The sequence below is a fragment of the Felis catus genome, chromosome D1 (genome assembly GCF_018350175.1).
Source record: "Felis catus isolate Fca126 chromosome D1, F.catus_Fca126_mat1.0, whole genome shotgun sequence".
Lineage (NCBI taxonomy): Eukaryota > Metazoa > Chordata > Mammalia > Carnivora > Felidae > Felis > Felis catus.
The window spans coordinates 56,872,047-56,892,719 of NC_058377.1; the positions used below are offsets into that span (position 1 = coordinate 56,872,047).

General features: G+C 53.9%; 1 protein-coding gene across 5 annotated transcripts in view; it reads left to right on the top strand.

The window, feature by feature from the left end:
- Positions 1-20,673, top strand: part of ARRB1 (arrestin beta 1) — a 76,044-nt gene that overhangs the window by 1,684 nt on the left and 53,687 nt on the right. The gene's annotated exons all lie outside the window — the stretch shown is intronic.

Consider the following 20,673-nt stretch of genomic DNA (forward strand, 5'->3'; position numbering starts at 1 on the left):
AAGGGAGAGGCTTTGCCTCTGAAATGGAAAACTGGGACCAAAAGGGGGAGGAGGCTGGGGTAGGACAGCCCCTGGAGACAGCCCCTCTAGACCAAGACCAGCCCTGATCAGGCACCCAGGTTTGTCACCCCATCTATATCCCTTCACTCTGTCCACTCCCTTAAGTGCCAGTAGACGCTTCTCCCTCATCTCCCCCCCCCCTTACCCCTCTTACACCCCCCTTTTTCATCTTTTTCTTTCTTTACCTTCTATCCTTGTACCCCACTTCTCCCTCTTCTCTTCCCTCTCTCCGCCCTCCCGGTCTCCTTGCCTTCAATAATCATTTATTGAGTGTCTGCCATGTACTAGGCATAGTGCGGGGATCAAAGATGTGCACCACCCATTCCTACCCCAAAGGAACAAATAGACTAGGAAGAAATGACCCCAGTGGTCATCACATTTTGTTACCGCGACCAAGCAATTTCACACTGACTGTCATCTGGCCCTCTTTCTCGACGGCATGAGAAAGATCCTCCAGGGATTATTTCCACGTTTCAGAAGAAGAAACTGAGGCTTGGAAGTAATTTAGAAACTGCTTCCTAGCCATCCTCCTGACGGCTCTTCAAAGAGGTTAATTTTCTTCTTCCTGTTTTCCAGAAGAGGAACCAGAGTGTTAGAGGTTACCTGACTTGCTTAAGGCAGAGGCACCGGAAGCAGGGCAGAGGCTGGAGTCTACTTGGTCCATTTCTCTGTGGCCTGCCCTTGGGCCTTGCCAAGCCCTTCATGGGGTAAAGGCCAGAGTGGGATGCCCTGCTGTATGTGTGGAGGCCCAGGCTGCTGGGGGAGGCTGCAGGAGATAGAGAGGTGTCTGCATTCACCTTGATGACTAGTCCTCATTGCAGCTGGCTGGCCGGCGCTGTGGCCCAGGTCTCTGTCCTCGGCAGGAGGACGTGTGCCTCTGTCTTCTGTGTCCACGTCCCCCAAAGCCAAGATCTTCCTCACCATTGAGGTTAGACTTTTCTCCCCGTGAGGGTTAGCAGCCCTGGGTCTTCTCCTTTATTCCTTGTATGCTGCTTCGCCATCAGGGTGACTCAGCCCCTCTTGGGCCCTGGTTTGCCTCTCTGTGATTAGAGGAGGGGTGTCATTGCTCCCCTGCTGGCGTAGGTTGTCAGCGGGATGGGGACACCGGGAGCAGCCAGGTACCTGTTGGAGACCTTATCTTTGGGGTCAGGACCTTTTCCATGACTCCCTCTGCTTGCCTCTAACTTGCCTCTAACTCTAACCAGGGTGAACTCTAACTTCACCCTTCTGGACCTTAGTTTTCCTATCTGTAAATTGGAGCTGTCAATACTCAAAAAAATGTCAAGGCTCTTTTGAGTTTATGGAATTTGCTGGGCAGGGGAAGAGGTGCTGCCTGAAGCCTGGAGTCCAGGCTTGGCTAAACTCCACTCAGTGAATGGTGGCCCTGCTCCCTCCACCCCCTCCGCCCTCTCCCCCTCTCCCCAGTAGCCCCAGGAAGCCTCCCTCCCGCTTTCAGACAGGTTTCTTGAGTCATTTGGAAGAGAAGGGCAAACTCAGTAATGGGCTGTGCCTTGCCTTGTTCCATAGGCCATGGGCTTTTACTTTGTCTCTGACCTAGAAGAAGAAACTGCAAATACCCAGGACTCTATCTAGATCAGGAGTCATGGCATCCGTCTCTGTATCTGGGCTCACTCCCCATATGAAAGTGACAAAATTAGTCAGAAACTGTCACTGCCCCCTAGGAACTCCCAGGGTCAAGGAGACTCTCATCTGCCTGGATGGGATTAGATACAAGGCAGATGTATGATGACTGCTCCAACAAGGTGCTCTGGGAGCAATCGTACATCCATTCAACAAATGTTGACTGAGTGTCAGGGGCTGGGGCTTCAGACAGAAATGGCCCCACTCTGTCCCCAAGGGACGTAGAGCAGAGCAGGTGATTATAATGCAGGGTGACATGTGCTGTGGCAGGCCTAAGGAGGAGTCCCCACGCCAGTCCCAGCAGGGGGCATGGTGAGGGAAGCTTTCTCTCGGGAACCAGGTGGCTTTGGAGCTACTGAACTTCACCTGGAGGGCCGAGGAGGCCCAGGTGGTGGCACTGGGGATGTCATTCCTGGCTGAGGGCAGAATGTGCGAAGCCTGGGAGGCATGAAGCAACGTGTACGGCCTGCGGGTTGGGCTGGCGATGATGGGTGAGCCTTAGAGATAAACACTGACTAGTCAGCCACAGCCTTGAATGTCAAGCTAAGGAGAGAGGATTTTCTCCCGAAGCGCGTGGTGATTCAGAGGGGGTTGTGAGGGGAGGGATGGGAGCAGATTTCCCTTCCAGAGGGATGTGGCAGCGGGTGGATGGCAGAAACAGGGAAACCCAGTGAGGAGGCTGAGGAGAGGCCTGGAAGAGGGAGGGATCTGAGCTAAGGTTGTGGAGAGGAAGCAGCTGAGAAATATGAATAAGGAGGTGGTGTCCATTAGCCTGACTGCTTGGGTGTCTGATATGTCAGGAGACCTACATGCACGGTCTCATTTGGGTCTCCCAGGGTTCCTGCTGCTGTAGGGACTGTTATTCCCTTTCACAGATGAGGAAAGAGACTAGGATGGATTAAGTAATCTGTCCCTTGCCATGCAGCCGACAAGCTTCTGAACCCAGCCCTGTCTGTTCCCAGAGCCCTCTTGCTGCACCGTGCTTTCACGCGGGGGGAGAGGGCTTGTCTGGCCCACGGTTGGCCTCCCCGCCTCCCCGGCAGCTCCATTCTCAAGTCGTGCATCCCTTCTGGTTCTTGCTGTTTCTCCTAACTCAACTGGCCACAGGATCAATCAGAGTTGGGCAACAGGTGGGACTTCCTGAGCCACAATGCGATGGAATGGAATTCTCTTTCCTACAGATGTTTATGAAGTTTTCTTCGCTGGAAAGGGAGGAGGGTGGGTGTGATGGGGACACGTAATCACCAGCTCTCTGAACCTTGGCTGTCATCTCTCTTGGCGGTTAAGCTCTGTGTGACCTATCTTGGCTGGAAGATGGGGAAGTCCTGCGGCTTTGGCCAGGGATGCTTCTGGGGCTGCTGGGAGTGGGAGGGTTGAGCCTGACTTACCATCTCTGGGCCCTGATTCTAGGCTGGCTTCTGGGCTTTTCCACGGCTCTCCTCCGTCCAAGTTTGGGCATCCTTGCCCGAGGCTGAAGCTTTCCATTGCCATTGGTTCAGGGGGCTTATTACCCCTGGGGGCTGTGACAGTGGAAAAACAGCAGGGGCGAGGGGGTGGGGGGTGGGGGGGAGTCAACACAACCCAAGTGGCCCCCTGGCCTCGGCCAAGCCATCTTCTGCTTTCGCAGTGACCTTGCTGGGTCATCTATCACTCTGAGGCCTGCAGGGAGGGGGCAGCTTGGTAGGGAGCCAGACTGGAAGTTGAGGAAGACACCTTTTGCATGGATGGGTCAGGCTCCTGGGGTAGGGATGGAGGAGGGAGCTGGGGATTTGAAAGTCTTGGGTTTAGAAGTGGTGCAGGGAAGATGTATGGTGTGTGAAGAGAGGAGAATTAGGGATAGCTGGGGCCTTGGAGAGCACTGATGTCTGAGGGGGGAGAGGGGACGGACCTTGGGAGAGACTCGTGGGAGTTGGCTGGAAGGCAGTGGCTGGTGACTTGGGGGCAGGGCTTTGGATGGGGTGAGGGCAAAGCTGGGCCACCGGGGCACAGGGGCAGAGCAGAAGGGAGGACTCTGCTATTCCTCATGCTTGGAGCTGGGGTGGGCCTCTTGGAGGAAAGCCCTGGGCCCCAGGTGGTGGGAACCAGAGGTGTGGGAACCTGGGGGCTCAGGCTCGGCTGGGAGTGGGAGGGACATTGCAGAAATGTGAGCTGGTCACAGGGGAAGCTGTCCGTGCTGGCTCCTGGCATCTGATTCGGGCTGGGGAAGCCTTTCCGGAGGAAGTGCACTCTGAGCAGGTCCTGGGGCATGGGGAAGGCCAGGCGATCTAGACAGAAAGTGCAGACCATGGGTGCAGGTGCAGTAGTGTATGGGGGTGTGGCCGCTAAGGGCCTTGGCAGCCCTGGTGAGTAGGCCTTGGGTGCTAGGGTGGGTGAGTTTCGTGGCACTCTCTCACACATTTATTCATACCCCAGGTGTTTTTATTCCCCAGTTGGTGAGCTCCTTGTGGTTTGGGGCTATTTCTATTTTCTGTTTGCTGGCCCATTTTCCACCCCTGGATCTGATTCATTGGAGATGCCTGGCAAGGATTTGTTGACTGGACTGAACTCCTTCCTCCCTTCTTGCCTCTACTCTCAGCCCAGGGGCATCCTAAGGGCTAATATTAGGTCTTTTCCATTAGAGAATTCTAAGGATGAAAGCCATGTTTCCCACATTAGACTAGGTTGGGGGGGGTGGGGGACGAACAGTTTCCTCCATCCGATTGTGAAGTCCTTAGGGAAGGGGATGTACCATCCCTATCAGAATGGGGTTCCTGGGAGTGAAGCCGGTTTCTCCCCCATCAGACAGGCTTCTGCAGGAGGAAGCCCTGTCTCCCACGGAGGATGGGGCGGGTCTCCAGTGTGAGCCCTGGGATTAGAATAGATATTATCTCTGATGGTTTCAGGCACCCTCTCTCTTTCCTGTGTGCAGGATTCGTCCTGCCCCAGGAATGGCTTGAGTCCTAGTAGGGGGGTGTACAACAGTAGGGGGGTGGTGGGGCAGGACAGGGTGGCTGCTTTTGAGAGGGGAACAAAGGAGTCTGTTGTCCCAGCCCCCTCCCTCCCTCCCCAAGGGGCCCTGGCAGGGTCATCTCTCTGGAGACGTCTCCTCCTTTCTGGGACTGGCCCCATCTTTAGCCCACTTTAGAGGAACTGCTTGTTCCTTCCCAGGAGACCTGGTGCCAGATGAGGCCAGGCTCCAGGGACTGGACCAGACAGGTCGTGGTGTTCTGTGTGACTGAAGTCATGACAGCGACTGAGTCTCTGCCTAGGGCTGGGCTGGGCCTGGCAGCTGATTCCAAGGGACCCCCCTCGTACCTGGAGAGGGATCTGTCTGTTGGTCTAAAGAGCGTGGAGCAAGGTGGGGTGCTGTGGCTGATGTCAGGCCAGTAGGAGACACGCTCCTCACTCAGGGTCTGAGCGTTCAGTCGCGGGACAGGGTGCAGCCTCTCTCTCCAGAGCGTATGCAGAGGTCCAGAAACTGAACGGACACAGACCTGGATGAGACTGAAGATCTCTCCCATAGTGGCCATGGGCCTCTGGCCCCACAGCGGGTCCTCCTGGTTGTTTTGCACCTTTACCCACCCCCCTCTTCCAGTACCATTAGTGGGCAGGCACGGGGTGGGGGCAGGAGTAGGGAGAGGACAGCTGGGATGGACCATCTCAGGAGGGTCCCAGAGGTATGCTCTAATGCTTAATCATTGCTGTGTGATCTTGGGCACTACGTTCACCCTCTCTGGATCTTGATATCCCTTGGAAGTCAAATCAGCCATGATGGGCAAGGAGGTAACTCTCCTTGAGTTACTCCTTTCCTGTGTTCTGCTAGTGAGTGTAGGGGTGACCTTTCTTCCAGGGGGTGCCAGAAGTGGGGGATTGGGCAAAGCTCACGCCTCTGTCATAGGCCAGTGAGACTGAGACTTCAGGGGACTTGGGCCTGGGTGGCTGCGGGTTGTGCCTTCAGCCTGATTAGCATAGATTGATTAGCATAATAGTGGGTAGCCTTTAGGAAGAACCAGGGTTCCTGGGTTCAAGTGCCCGCCCCGCCCTGCCACTTACTAGCTCTGTGGCTTCCCCTATTATTTAACCCTTTCTTTGCTGTAGCAGAATCGGGTGCTCTGCACAATGGGGTGGTGATAGTGCCTGCACCAGGTTGTCTGGTGGATTAAATGAATTAAAATAGGTAAAGCTCAGAGACAAGTCTCCTGATGCAAGGGCAGTGTTATTTGAGGTTAGCTCTTAGCTGACCTCTCACCTCTCACCAGGTCTGCCTCCCGGGCTGTGAACTCCCCCAGGGAGGGACCCTGTTTGACTCACGCTGGAGGCCTCAAAGGTCTCAGCACAAGCCTGTTTTGTCATTGGCCCTTAGTACACAGGTGGTGACCTGACCCAACACAGTGCCCTTCCTGTCTGTCCTTCAAGGCCTGGATCATATATGGCCTCCTCCTTCAGGAAGTCCTCACCGATTTCCAAGTGCCTTGTGACTTTTTTTTTTTTTTTTTTTTTTTTTTTTTTGCCATTCTCTCTCTCTCATTCTTGGCATTGATCCCCTCCCTCCCACCCCCCATGGGTCCTGTTTATTTACACACTTGTGATGTCCTCTGTGTGAGACCAAGGACACCTGCCCTGTGTCTGTTGTCCCTGTTCCTGTGCAGACCTGGCATGGCACCGAGCTCCATAAATATTTGCTCAGTGAAGGAGGCCGAATGTAGGTATTTCACTGGGAAAGGATATACTTGGGGGTGGGGGTGGGCAATGTGGTTGATGAGGACAATGGGACATCTTTGCTGGCTTTGAAATGTCTAAAAGTGACTTTGTGTGTTTGTGACCCAAAGGGCGGAGGTCAATGGATGAGCAGCTTTACCTTGCTAGGTGAATGTGCTTTCTGGTAACCAGAGCTATCTGGCACGGGGATCGGTGGCTCATTCCAGCCTTCCTGCGTTTGCTTCTGCTGCTTTCCCCATTTAGAATGCCATCCTCGCTTCTCACGGCTTGTCCAAATCCTGCTTCCTCAGTAAGTGCCCTGGCCATGAAGCCATCCCTTCCTGGCCCCCAGAGTGTGGCATCCGTTCATCATTCCCATCCTCAGACATTTCCTGAGCCTTCCTGGGTCTGGACTGTGGCATGGGTGAGTACGGAGTCTCTCTTTAGGATGGACATCTAGATCTAGCTACAGTATATCCAGTGTGGTTTGACCTGGCCTGAGGCAGGGACCATGGCTTCTGATGACCCACCAGTGATCAAGGAGCTCTTTATGCAGCTGGAGAGATCTACCCATTGGCTTCCCACTGGGCAAGTACTCAGAACCCACCTAATTACTGGGGACAAGCTTCTGGGCACTGGATCCAGCAGGCTGTGGTCATAATCAGCTAATTAAACCACCCAAGAATTGCTCGTTGGCCCTGAGGAGGGGAAGGAAGGAAGGGGGGGTAGTGAGGCTCAGAAGAGCGTGAGAAGGCGAGGGATGCTGTGAAGGAGGCTTCAGACACTGGGCCTGCAAGGAGAGAGAGCTGCGAAAAGAAAGCAGGAGGTGGGGAGAGAGGGTGGGGGAACAGGGAGAGAGGCAGACACACAGACAGATGAGAGAGAGTGCTATCTGGGGACAGCACCCAAGTGAGATAAATCAAGGACAGGGGCTCTGACCTTGGATACAGGGACCCCACTTCTTCACCATCCCTCTGATACCATGGATAAGCTGCTTCCCTCTTTGGGCCTCAGTTTCTCCATGTGTCAAGCAGGAAGGAGAAAGGGCTTTGGCCTAGGAGGTCTGTAGGGTGCTTTCCTTCTCCGTTCTGCAGCTAGAACAGGAGAGAGCATAGAGGGCAGGCTGTGCTCTGTGCTTGATAGCTTGGCCGCTTGCAGCCTTGTCTTCTAGAAGGGGCAGGCAGTGTGTGGGTGTCATCCAGCCTGAGATTGAGTGCCTGTAGCTTCATCAGGATGGAAGACTATTGGCAACAGGCAAGCCCTCGGCCTCTGTCATGCTCTTGTCCCTGTCCTCATGACTGTCCTGTGGTTCCCAAACTAGTGTCCTCAGCAAGTGACCAGTGAAGGCCGCACAGGGTCTCTCAACAGCCTAGGCCTTTCCCAAATAGCATCCCCCAAAGGTAGAGCCATGGGGTCGAGTCACACAGACTCGGCTTTGCTGTCCAGCAATATCGCACGCTAGCTCCGTGACTGTGGGTAAGGGTCTTAAACTCTCTGGGCTTCGGTGTTCTCTTTTGTGAAATAGGTGTGATAATATCACCTATTGCATGTGGTTGCCGTGGCTGAGAGGGTCAGGATTCGATGAAGTCGTTGCTATCATTCAAGACCAGGAGTGGATCTCTGCTGTCCTCTGTGCTCCCCTCTCTCCCGCATCCCCTCCCTTCTCCTGTCCTGAACAGCGCTGTGCACACAGCTGACTATGCGGAGGTGGGGGGTTGCACTGGGCCCGAGAAGAAGTTCAGATGACTTCACGAAAGGGAAGTGAGATTGCCCAGGGCCAGGGAGGGGCAGAGCAGCGTGGTGCTGGGGCAGCCTGAGCGTCCCCACCTTTTGGCCCCTCGCTCTTGCAGATTCTGTAGGAGGAAGCAGGGAGAATTTGGGGGACAGGAAGCCGGGGGCAGGGGTGGGCCTCGTGGAGAGCCCCAGGCCTCTCCCTTACCCCATGCTCCCAGGTGCAGCGGGAGCCAGGTTTTCTAGCAGGGAAGCCAGCAGGCCACTGTTTCACACATTCAGACAACAACACCCCTAGCGGGGGTGCCTGCTTGGAGCTGAGGCGCTTGGAAAGCAGCGCCTGCCTAGGAGGTCTGCTGAGGTCTGGAGGAGAGACAGCAAAGGAGGGAAGAAAGCCGCCTCCCCCTCCCCCAGCCTCTCCCTGCAACGCTGGGCTATGACAGACAAGCTAGGGCCTCTGACTCCAAGGAAGCTGGTTACATAACACAGCCCAACTCCCCGCTTCCTTCTTTCATTCCTCCCCAGAGGGGCCCAGGAGGAGGCAGGCGCTGCTTGGCTCAGGATTCCTGGGCCTGAGAGGTCAATGTGACCATCCCCTGCCTGGCTGGGTGGTACGTGCCTGCCCACACCATTGCGGGAGGAGGGCCGTGAGTTCGGCCTTAGTGTGGGCCGTGGCCACTGAGGTTGGCTCTGTGTATCACCACCGCCCCCCCCCCCCCACATTCCTGGGAGCAAAGCCACAAAGGGGAGAAGCCTCATTAGAGGAATAGGCCGTGTCCTGAGATAATTTGCGTGTGAAGTGCCCCCAGAGGGGACCTGGCCTCTCTGCAGCCAGAAGAACAAATAGCATTTTTCGGTCTGCTCCACTGGGTTCCACAGACATTTCTTGAGCACTCGACCTCCACTCAAGGCATGTCCCCAAGCCGCCTGGCCCACCCCGGTGGCCTGCCTGCCTCTCCTGGTGGGAGGCTGATTTAGGGAGCAATTCTGCTCCTGTCTCCCACCTAAGACCCTTTCTCAGAGGCTGGGGCCTAGCCCTCCTGGGTTTGGGGTGGCAGGGAACTTCATGATAGAGAACACCATGGGGGTTCCTCTGGGCTGGGCCTTTTCAGGCTTGGCTTATTTCTTTCACCACCGCCCCCCACCCCCACCTCCCAAGGAGGTACCTGTGGACAAATTCTGAGTATCTGCCACATCGCAGGCCCTGAGCCGGGTACCAGAGGCGTGAGGATGAAACATGCAAGTCTCAGCACTGGTGCAGCTCCTGTCTTCTAGGGGAGAGGAAATAGATCATCACAGCACACTGTAAGAAAGGGGTGACGTGGATTAGTTTCTATCGGGGGCAAAGCGAGCCCGGTGGTTAAGGGTCAGAGGCAGCTCCTCGGAAGGGGGGCACTGGAGCAGGCTTTGGATGGTGAGGTGGAAGTGAGCCAGAGGCATATCTTGATGGCGGTTTTCAGCCAGGACTGACTTCCTTCATCAGATACATGAGAACCCTCTATGTACCAGGCACAGTGTCAGACACTCACTTCCTCTGCTGTCGGTTAGGGGTGTCCTGGGGCTGCAGACTGCTTGAGGACACAAAATCTCGGGTGAAAGTCCACCTTCTGTTACATGGCATCACTGTGAGTGGGCCTGGACAGAAGAAACGGGACGGACATAGGAGGAGACACCAGGTCCAGCCACGAGGGTCTGCCCAGGTCTCTTCTGGTGGAGGGCCACGGGAGCAAAGGCTTTCCTCCGGTAGAGGAAACCCGGCAGAGAGGGTCTGATGACTTCCCAGATAAGCGGTGGCCGTGAAATAGGAAACCGTGCTCTAGGCTCTGGGGCTGTGGGGTGGCGGTGGAGGTGGGGACACCTCTGAGCTCTGAGTGACGGCTGTTTCTGGGAACACGGAGGCCAGAGGCCAGTGGCTGCCTGGTGGAGAGAAGCAGTGGGCTGGGGGTTCTCACCTCCCCTCTACCAAGAGCTTTGGGTCTCACCTCTCCTCTACCAAGAGCTTTGTGCAAAGCTCCAATGGCTTTTCAGCCTCTGGGCATAAAGTTTCCATTCTTTCTCTGTTGTATCTGTGCTAATGAAAGCAGCTAGCACATTAGCAGGATGATTTTATTATGGGTCTTTATTGCCCCAGGGCTGTGGAAGAAACCTGGAAGCATTTTTAAGCTCAGTAATGAGAACTTTTTCTTTGCAAGGGATTTTTTTTTTTTAATATCCTAAAAATGACAAAGATGATCACATGGCATAATGGAGTGGTTAATATGCACATATTCATTTCTCATTTAGAGGGCTGACTTCAGCAGCAAGGCACTCAGTATGCACACTTGAAACAATCTGGTCATCTCTGATGTTCACTATTTTGCAGTCAGTTTTGCCCTCCTGCCCCCCCAGAAGAGGTAAAGTTTTTTGGTAAGGAAAACTTTCAGGGGCGCCTGGGTGGCTCAGTCGGTTAAGCATCTGACTCCTGGTTTTGGTGCAGGTCACGATCTCACACTTCGTGGGATCGAGCCCCATGTCCGGACTCTGCCCTGGGAGTGCGGAACCTGCTTGGGATTCTGTCTCTCCCTCTCTCTCTGCCCCTTCCCTGCTTGAGCGCTCTCTCTCTCTCTCTCAAAATAAACATCAAAAATAAATAAAAATTAAAAAAGAACTTTCAAACAAAGAACCATGACTCAGTCTCAGATTGAGGCCACACAGCAACCTGGCTCCCTCAAGCCTCAGTTTCTGTTGGAGTGTTTGGGGACAGGGGTGTGCCAAGCTCCATGGAGAAGAGAAACACCAACCCTAACCTTCAGGACACCCAACCAGATGCTGACGGATACGTGCCCCTATCACTAAAGTGCCTTTCTTCTCCCCATTCCACTGCCACTGGCCCAGGCCAAGCCCCCCTTCTGGCCTGGACTGTTACACTAGTCTTCTGACTGCTGTCCCTTTGCTCAGTCTAGACGTCCCCCAAACCCTCCTCTTATTCTGAAATTCATATCTGACTCTGTTTCCCCCCCCCACCCCCCGGCTTAAAAACTGGCCAGTTTTGGGGTACTCAGTTAAACGTCCAACTTCAGCTCAGGTCATGATCTCAAAGCTTGTTAGTTTGAGCCCCACATCGGGCTCTCCGCTCTCAGCGCAGAGCCTCCTTCGGATCCTCTGTCTCCCTCTCTATCTGCCCCTTCCCTGCTCACACACACACACTCTCTCTCAAAAATAAATAAACATAAAAAAAAAAAAACTGGGGAGCACCTGGGTGGCTCAGTCAGTTAAGGGTCCAATTCTTGATTTCGGCTTAGGTCATGATCTCAGGTTTGTGAGTTCGAGCCCCACATCAGGCTCCCCACTGGCAGTGCAGAGCCTGCTTAAGACTCTGTCTCCCTCTCTCTGCCCCTCCCCTGCTCGCTCTCTACCTCTCTTTCTCAAAATAAATAAATAGATAAAACAAACATTAAAAAAAAAAAAACCTGGGGGCGCCTGTGTGGCTCAGTCGGTTAAGCGTCCGACTTCGGCTCAGGTCACGATCTCGCGGTCCGTGTGTTCGAGCCCCGCATCGGGCTCTGTGCTGACCGCTCAGAGCCTGGAGCCTGTTCCAGATTCTGTGTCTCCCTCTCTCTCTCTGACCCTCCCCCGTTCATGCTCTGTCTCTCTCTGTCTCAAAAATAAATAAACGTTAAAAAAAAAATTTAATAAAACCAAACCTGGCTAGTTTCTCCCGATTTCCTGTAGGATAGTCCACATTCGTGGGGTGCAGGGTGGGGTGCATTGGGGGCCTTTCATGATCTATGCCAAACTTCCTTCCAGTGCTCCTGTCTCAGCTCTCCCCACCACACAGCAAACACTCTGGCTGCACTGACTTTTTTTTGGATGTTCCTCCACAGTCTTCACACTTTATCCACACTGTGCCTTTGTTCAAGCTGGTCTCTGTCTGGAATACCTTCTTCCTCTGACGATATCACCCTTATATTTTCAGGTTGAACCTAACCTCAGTGCAGTTCAGTTGATCTGTTGTACGGAGCACCTACTGCATGCTTAGGCACGACTCCTTCCCTTGACTTGGTGCTCCCTGCCCAGGCAATCAGTGCCCTCTTCCGCGCTCCCTTGCATCTTGTACGATTCCATGATGGCTCATTGCATCATCATGGTTAGCTGCTGACATGTCAGTTTCCCATGTTAGAGCGCAGACAAGTGTTTGGTACCGCTGGGACCCCCAGCTCCTGATAGGGCTGGCCCAGCCAGGTGAGGCCTAGGTTTGTAGAAGTGAATTGAAGCAAGAATACAAGCACCACATGCATATTTGCATACACACGCACGCCCATGTGTGTACGCACATGTGCACACACATACACACACTTGTGATACACGTGGCTGTTGTACTCAAATAAGTTAAGGCCAGAATTAGGTGGGGGTGTGAGTCACTTAAGATTCCCTGGAGGGAGGTGCCTGGGTGGCTCAGTCAGTTCAGCGTCCGACTTTGGCTCAGGTATGATCTTGTGGTTCATGAGTTTGAGCCCCGCATTGGGCTCTGTGCTGACAGCTCAGAGGCTGGAGCCTGCTTCGGATTCTGTGTCTTCTTCTCTCTCTGCCCCTCCCCTGCTCGTGTTCTTGTCTCTCTCAAAAATAAATACAAATATTTTTTAAAAAATGTAAAAAAAAATTCCCTGGAGGAAGTGAGCCCTGAGCTGCTGGCCCAAAAGAGAAGCACTCTTTCCCTCTTCTCACTTCCTTCCTGGCCCTGCTGCTGAAAGAAAACAGCTGACACTGGCTATGAAAAGGGAAATATATGTATTTTGAATTGGGGGTTGGGATCTCCTAGCCTGAAGGTGATTAAATCAGGCGCGTGCTTCCCTCCCTTCCTGCCCTGCCCTCCCTCCCCCTCTCCCTCCCTCCCCTAGTCCCTCCCCTTCCTCCCTCCTTTCCTTTCCTGTCTCCTTTATCTCCTCCCTCCGGTCTCTCCCCCCCATTCCTCCCCTCTCTCCCCCCTTCCTCCCCTCCCTGCCTACTCCCTCCCTCCCTCCCTCTCTCCCTCCCTTCCTTCCACACATATTTTCTGAGCCTCTAGGACATGCCAAATACTGGGGGCTACAAAATTGATTAAATAAAACATATCTTTATATTTTTCTGTCTTCTTAATGTTCATGCTGGAACAAACCTGCCCTTTCTTTTATCTGTCTCAATGGATCAGAGTTCAAGTCTTGGCATGTCACTGATAGCTCTGTAACTCTGGGCAAGTCAGGTCACTTTTCTGAGCCTCAGTTGTCTTATGTATACCATGGAGATGATAATACCTTCCTCCTAAGATTGCAGTTGATAATGTGCGTGAGGTGCTAAGCAGGTGCCTTTGATAGTTCTTCATTGAGTGAGAGCCACTCTCCAACTGGAAGCTTCCCGGGGCAGTGACCACGTCCAGTGTGTCCTCAGTGGCCAGCACAGGGCCAGGCACACAGTAACAGTACATCAGCGTGATCTGTTATCCCAGTTTTCCTGGGACTGTCTCAGTCCCACATCTTGGGAAACTCCTTGGTCCTGGGTGAATGGGGACAGTGGGTCGCCCTACACTACGTTCTCCATGAGGGTTTGTAGAATGGATAGAGGAGTGAATGAATCATGAAGGAAGGACCGAGGTAGGACTAGGGCAGGCAAGAGCAAGCACTGGGCAGCTGGCTTGTCAGGTGAGAGGTGGTCCTGTGAAGGGACTAGAAGGCCTGGCAGGTGCAAGGTGGGAGGTGGGCATGGCGCCCTCTGCTGCGTGGCAGCATGAAGGAAGACACAGGTCCTGAGTCTGTGAGGCTATTGCTTTCAAGCAGGTCTCAGGCTTCCAGGGCCTATGCACTCTTCCTCTGACACAGCCAGAGAGGGGAAGGCAATCGCCGATCCACTTTTGCTAGAAAGGCCTGTGAGAAGCCACCAGCTGCTCCTCTGCTTTGGAAGCGGGAGGCCTCATGTTCCTCACTCAGCCCACTGTGTTCCAGCCTGTCTGCCTTCTGAGCTAGCCACTCTAGACTGCGAAGAGACTGCGCAGAGGTCTGGGCTGGGGGATGGGAGAGCAGGACTGCAGCCCCATTCTCAGGTCCTGGCCCAGAGACCGAGCTAGGCCTCAGTGCCCCACCTGTTCCCTGGGGATCAGCCCTTCCTGCCAGGGTGTCTGTGAGGTGTGACTTGTGGAAGGCCCCTTGGCACGTCTAGCACAGAGTAGGTCCAGTGAGTGCCATTGGTTGTCCCTTTTTGTAAATGGGAACAATAAAACTGGCTCTGCATACCTCCCAGGGCTGATGTGGGGGCCAAATGGGATGTGGGATGCGGGAACACTTGATAATCAGTGTTGTATCCTTTGAACATTTGGGAATGGGGCTCTTGCCAAGGCTGTTCCTGCTGGCCTGGGCTTCCAGGCACAGGTGGGGGATGACCCTGCCCACCCAGGCCTAGAAGATCCTCCTGGGGATGTGCTCCAGGATCACAAAGAAAGCCAGCGGTGCTATCCGTGTGAGCGTACGTACTCTGTGGGTTGGCCCTGTGCTCAGATGATCTCCGCTTCTTCTGAAACCATGGCAAGAGGGAGACAGACAGACAGACGTGGCCCAATTGCAGGGAGGGTTTAGTAGCAGCAGGACGCGTGACAAGAAGAAGGAATGTCCTCCGGAGCCTCGTCTGTCTGCTGGGCTGGAGGCAGGGCCTTTGTGAAGGCGGGTGGTGTTCGGATCGCCTCTGGGCCCTTCCTCCAGCCCAGAGGCGGGTTCACCATGAGGCTGGTGCAGCTTCAGCTTCGGGCCCTTTGTGCTCCAGGGCCCGTTCCAAGGCCTAGCGCTGTCCACGTGCTTGGACGCTTTGTGAAAGGCGCCAAAGGAAGACATTTTTGTACCCTTCTCCTTCTCCTTCTCCTTCTCCTTTTTTAAGAGGGCTTCCAAATTACATGAGCTCATCCAAGACTGGATCTGCCCCTGCTCAGGCCAGGTGGTCCTTTGTGCCAGGATGTGGGTGCCGCGTCCCTACGTGTGCTCAGAGCAGTCTCACCCCACACGTGTGGGCCTGGTCATCAGTTAGAGTCCTCACTGCTGAGGCAGGACCTGAAAGTCTCCCAGGGGGGAGCTGGTTCTGGGACAGGCCCAGCTGCGGATCCTACTTGCTATGTAAAGAAGAGCCTGGAAAGGTCCTTCTGCCCTCAGTCTTCCTCATCTGCAACATGGACACAATACCTACCTGAAAAGACTGTGGAAAGGTTTAAACAATGTACCCCAGATGAAATAGCCTGGTACAACCCCAGGCTTGTCACGCGGGAGCTCAGTAAATGGTGGTGGAAGCTGGATGGAGATGGGCAGGGGTGCGGTGGGGAGGGTTGGGGCGCTGGGGGTGGGGTCGGGGGCATTGGGGTGGAGCCAGTCCACTGCCTGTCACATTCACCTGCACCCTGCTGTGCCTCTTGCTGGGTGCTGGGGACACGAGCTGCTGGGGCGGGGTGGTGGCGGTCAGATGAGCTAAGACGTTGGAAAGTGTTTATAAGCTGTGAAATACAGTTCCCTGGGAAGGAACAGTTGTAAACTGAGTGGCCTTTTTGTGGGAGAGGTCAGAATGGAAGTCTGCTCCTGGGGGGTGTGGGGGAGGGGGGTTGGGTGGGAGGTAACCAGCCTGACTGGTTTTGTTGGAAAGCTCTGCTGCCCTGGCAGGCAAACTGACCTTTCTGGCTTAGGAAGGAAACCCGGCCAGCAGGGTGCGCTGTTTCCCACGTCCTCCACCCTCGCGCCGAGGTGGGGAGAGGTGAAGGGAGCTTACCGGTGATTGCCTCCTCCCTCCCAACTTCGGTGCCCCTTTCAGAGAGGGAGGAGCAGTGGGGGTGGGGAGAAAAGAACATAGGCTTTGGTGTAAGGCCAGGTTTCAAACACTACCACTACTGCTCATGTCTGTGTCCTTGCGACGGTTGTGTAATCTTGCCGTACCTCGGTTTTCTCATCTTTAAAATGGGTGTGATAATATTCTCTCCCCCTGCCCGGATTGTTGTAAGGCCTAAATGAGATAATGTAGGGCTTAGCACAGTGCCTGGCACATAGTATCGTGCTCAGTAAATACTGATTATCCCTCTCTCTTGCCCCATGACCCTCATCAACCTGTCTTGCATTCTGTTCCTTTACCCATGTGTGCACACCCTCAGTTGGATTGGGCTCCCTGGGAGAGAAGGTCATGTTTTATTCACCCATCATTACACCCCCAGCCCTGACACAGTGTCTTCAAGACTCCTTGAACTGCTTGGCGACAAGCTCCATTGGCTCAAGGAGAAGAGCGCGAAGTTCTAGCCAGAAACTCACTTATTGCACACCTACTGCGTGTTCCTGCTGGAGGCATACTGGGTGGTCTCTTCCCCTCAGAGCTTGAATGGCCACTTGTAATTTGCTATCACCCTCTGTTACAGTGACTTTCTTTTCTTTCCTTCTGGTCCCAGTACCTGGCACGGGGGATTCACATACATTTTTGTTGAATGAATGGCTGCCTTCCCCCCCCACTATTCTGAAAGCAGGCTTGGTGTCCCTTCCAGCCCAGCCACTTTCTAGCTGGGGCAAGTCACCCTGCCTCTTTCAGCTTCAGTTTCCTCCCCTTTAAAATGGGGAGGGGCGCCTGGGTGGCACAATCGGTTGAGCGTCTGACTCTTGGTGTCGGCTCAGGTCATGATGTCACCGTTCTGAGTTCGAGCCCCACGTTAGGCTCTGCGCTTGGGATCCTTTCTCTCCTCTCTCTGCCCCTCCCCTTCTCCCTCTCTTTCTTGCAATAAATAAATAAACCTAAAAAATAAATAAATAAAATGGAGAAAACAGTGGTACCAAATAATCAGGGGCTCAACCGTGCCTAGGACAAAGTAAGCACCCAATAATGGCAGCTGCTGTTTTTCAGATGATCTCCAGGGGTCTTCCTCTTCTGGCTGGGAGAATATTCCATTCCTGCAGACCCTCTCTGCTGGCCTCACAAAGGATTTGGAGCTCTGCGCAAACTGTTTATGTTTCCCCGGCAGAGTTTATTACCCAGCCGGGCCTACTGCAATTAATTACAGGCAGAGCAAATAACTTGTCCCTGGGAGGCTGGGCTTGGCATAAACATTTACATCCAGCCAGGGGCCAGCTCAGGGGCTTGGCTCTTTCCTCCAGCCTTTAGAACACAGAGAGATCAGGGGATCAGGGCCCAGAGGTGTGGGATGGGGTGGGGTGCCAGAGAGAAACAGCTTTCCTTCAACTGCTTTTCCTGGACTGTTCCTTAGCCGTTGAGGTGCTGGGCGAATGCTTTCTCTTTTCATCCTCCTCATTACCCACAAGCCGACTCCCTGTTTGCAGATGGAGAAATCGAGGCTCAGCGAAATGAAGCAGTCTGCTTAAAGCCACACAGCTCACAGGGGAGGCAGGAGCTGAAGGTTCACGTGGCAGCTGTGTAGAAAAACAGACTGGAAAAGAGAGGCCAGAAGTTGGGAAATCACCAAGGGATTGTTTGTTCGTGCGTTCACTCATTCATGCACTCGTTCATTCACTACATAGTTGCCAGGCCCCTGTCCTGTGTGAAGGGGGCCTAAGGAGGCAGTGGTGACTATGAGTCACTGGGCTGAGTCCAGATTGTCTCCACATCGAATGCCAGAGACTCCCTCAGGATGGTCCCATTAACAGGCAAATGTGTGGCAGAGGCGGTTTCTTGGAGGGCCAGGCAGGAGATGGCCTCTCTGGGTGTCTACTGTTCATAGCCACATCGTCTTACACAGAGAGGTGGCCTGAGGGGAAGTTGTCAAAAGGAAGGGCTGTCTGAAGTCAACTCACTCCTCCCAACCTAGAATCTGGAATTCTAGATTTCCAAGCTCCTACCTCTGTGCAGAGAAGGCTCAGACGAGGTTTGGCCCAAAGTTACAGCAGGGACCCATAGTGGGCATTCCTGGCAAAGGACTTTTTCTAGTGCATTTATGTCTGAGAGGTGAAATGACAGATTGGCAGGGCAGACCCTCATGGCTGTCCTGATCCACAGCTCCTCCCCACTCCATGCTGTGAGTCCTGTGTTTTCTGGAGGCCCTTCCAGCTCAGCAAGTCCTGCTCTGCTCGACAGTCTCGCTGTGAAGCACTCTAGAACATTCTGCTAGGGGCCATCTTCCTTCTCTCCAGGGTAGAAAGCTAAGACCCAGGGAAGAAGGAGCAGGGTCCTCCTGCCCCCATACTCATTTTGGACCTGGTGTGCCTGGATCCTGGGACCTCTGGGCTGGGCAGGAACCCATCCCTACAGCTTCAGGCCCTGGTGGACCCTGGGGCCTAGCCTGAACCATCCACTCTGGGTGGTCAGCACCTGGCCCGGAGCCTGGCATGTGCCTGGCACTGATGCCCAGGAAAAGTGTGACTTGCAGGGCGAGTGAGTGGCTGGTGGGAGACAAGGATACTCTAGGGAAGAACACCTAGTTCGGCAGGCCGGGGCTTCCAATGCAAAGCACCGCTTTACCATGTATGAACATCAGTGTTGCTTCTAGAAGCGAGATGGAACAATAGTCCTCACCCGCAGAGTCATGGTGGGTTCAAAAGGCAGCAGAAAGTGGAAACAGATGGTCCAAATATGCATCAGTGGATGAAGGGCTAAACCACCTGTGGTCTATCCAAACCATAGAAGAGTATTGAGTCATAAAAAGGAATCATATACTGATACACGCTACAACATGGACAAGCCCTGAAAACATCGTTCTAAGCGAAAGAAGCCAGTCGCAAAGGTCACGTGTGTATGAATCCATTTATATGAAATGTCCAGAACAGATCCATCCGTAGACACAGAAAGCCGACCTCGGTAGTTGCCAGGGGAGGGGGGAGAGAAGGATGGGGAGAAGAAACTACTTATGGGTGAAGCATTTTACTGTGGAGCGATGGAAATGTTTTGGAAATAGAGGAGGAAGTTTTGCATGCTGTGAATGCACTAAATGCCACTAATTGTTCACTTTGGCATGGTACATTTTATGTTATGTGAATTTCACCTCAAGGAATTATATTTTTTTAGTTGCTAAGAAGACAAGGCAGCATCGGTTAGGAGGGGATGCTGGAGGTGAGACAGGGGTGTGGGGGCGAGACTACTGCAAAAAGGGTGGTGTGGGATTGAACGCTGTGACAGGTGCAGGTGTCCAGTGGGAAGCAGTATGGCGGACCGGTTAGGACCAAGGGTTCTAGAATAAGACTGACAGGATTCAAAGCTATGTGGCCTTGGGCAGGTTGTTTAACCCCTCTTTGTTTCATTTTCTCATCTGTGAGATGGGAATAATGAAGTTCGTATTATGGGGATCTCCATCTTTTATTGTGGAAATTGTAAAATTTTCCGGAGCATTAAATGAGTTAATATTTGTAAAGTGCTTAGAATAGCACTTGGCACAAAGTAAGTACTGCGTGAATGCTAGCTCCTGTTATTATGGCCCATTCACATTTTTACCTATGTGCTCGTTACTGAGCACCAGGCCTAGGCTGTTCTCCGAGGCTGGGGCCGTGAGCCGGACCCAGGGCCTGTTCTCTGGAGCGCCGTCTCGTCTTGGTGCAGGAATCAAGCCTCCTCCCACGCTGCTTGTAGCTCCAGCTGTTAATGAAATCACCTCGCCTCCTGCTTTTCAGAGCTGCCTGAGTGGGCACTGTTTTCCTATAGGACCTGGCAGGCCTCCTTCATGGCTTTTGAAAACACCCAGGTCTTGGGGGCTGGTGCCCTGGGCTCTCGGGAACCTTAGTAAGGCTATTGTTTGCCTGCTTGTCATGGAAGAAGTCAGGGGGCTGCGCTCTGGGGTTCTCAGTGTTTTCTAACCTCCAGACCTCTGAGCCTGTGTTTGGGATGGGTCTGAGGTGTCACATCTGTCGCGATTTTATTTATAAAAAGCGGACGGTCTTTTTTGGGCTGGCACTCTGGACAACCAAAGTAGAGCGTTACAGTGGGAGTCGGGGTCCCTCCTGAGCCCCAGCCTTCAAGCTTCTGCTTCCTTTTGGGCCTGACCAGCCCCTGTCAGCCTCCCCGGCTCCGCCAGCAGTCATTCAGGCTCCGAGTCTCATGGACTGAAACAATCCGATTCCAGCCACTGCCCCCCCCCACCGCACCCCGCTCTGGCAAGCCCTCCACATTGGCACCCCTCCCAGGGCCATCCTCAGTCTGTTGCTCGGGCACAGGCACGTGCCCCATCCCTTCACTGTGACAGTCAATACACACGGAGTCACCTGGTCATGGTCACTTCCATTCACCCCCAGCAAAGTCTCGCTCAGCTCTGGTGCCTCCCACCCAGCACTGCCCTCTCCAACACCTGCATCCCCCAGCCACCTCTGACCACCTGCCCTCCCACCCCCAGAGCTCTGCCTTCACCTGCTGGCTTCCCTGCCAGATTCTTGTCCCAGAGGTTGTCGCAGGGCAGCCGAGCAGGAATGGCATTCCAGGAAGGTGCTTGCCTTCTCTCTTTTTGTAAAAACAAAACTACATCGTAAGTAGCTTGAGTCAGGCCTTCTGGAACTCCTCCCTGGGGGTGGGAGGATGGACAAAACAGGCAGTCGCGGCTGAACTGGAGGGCCTCGGGAAGAAGGTAGAGCCAGAGTCAGGCCAGGCAGAGTTCTCTGGGTTCTCAGAGGGCCC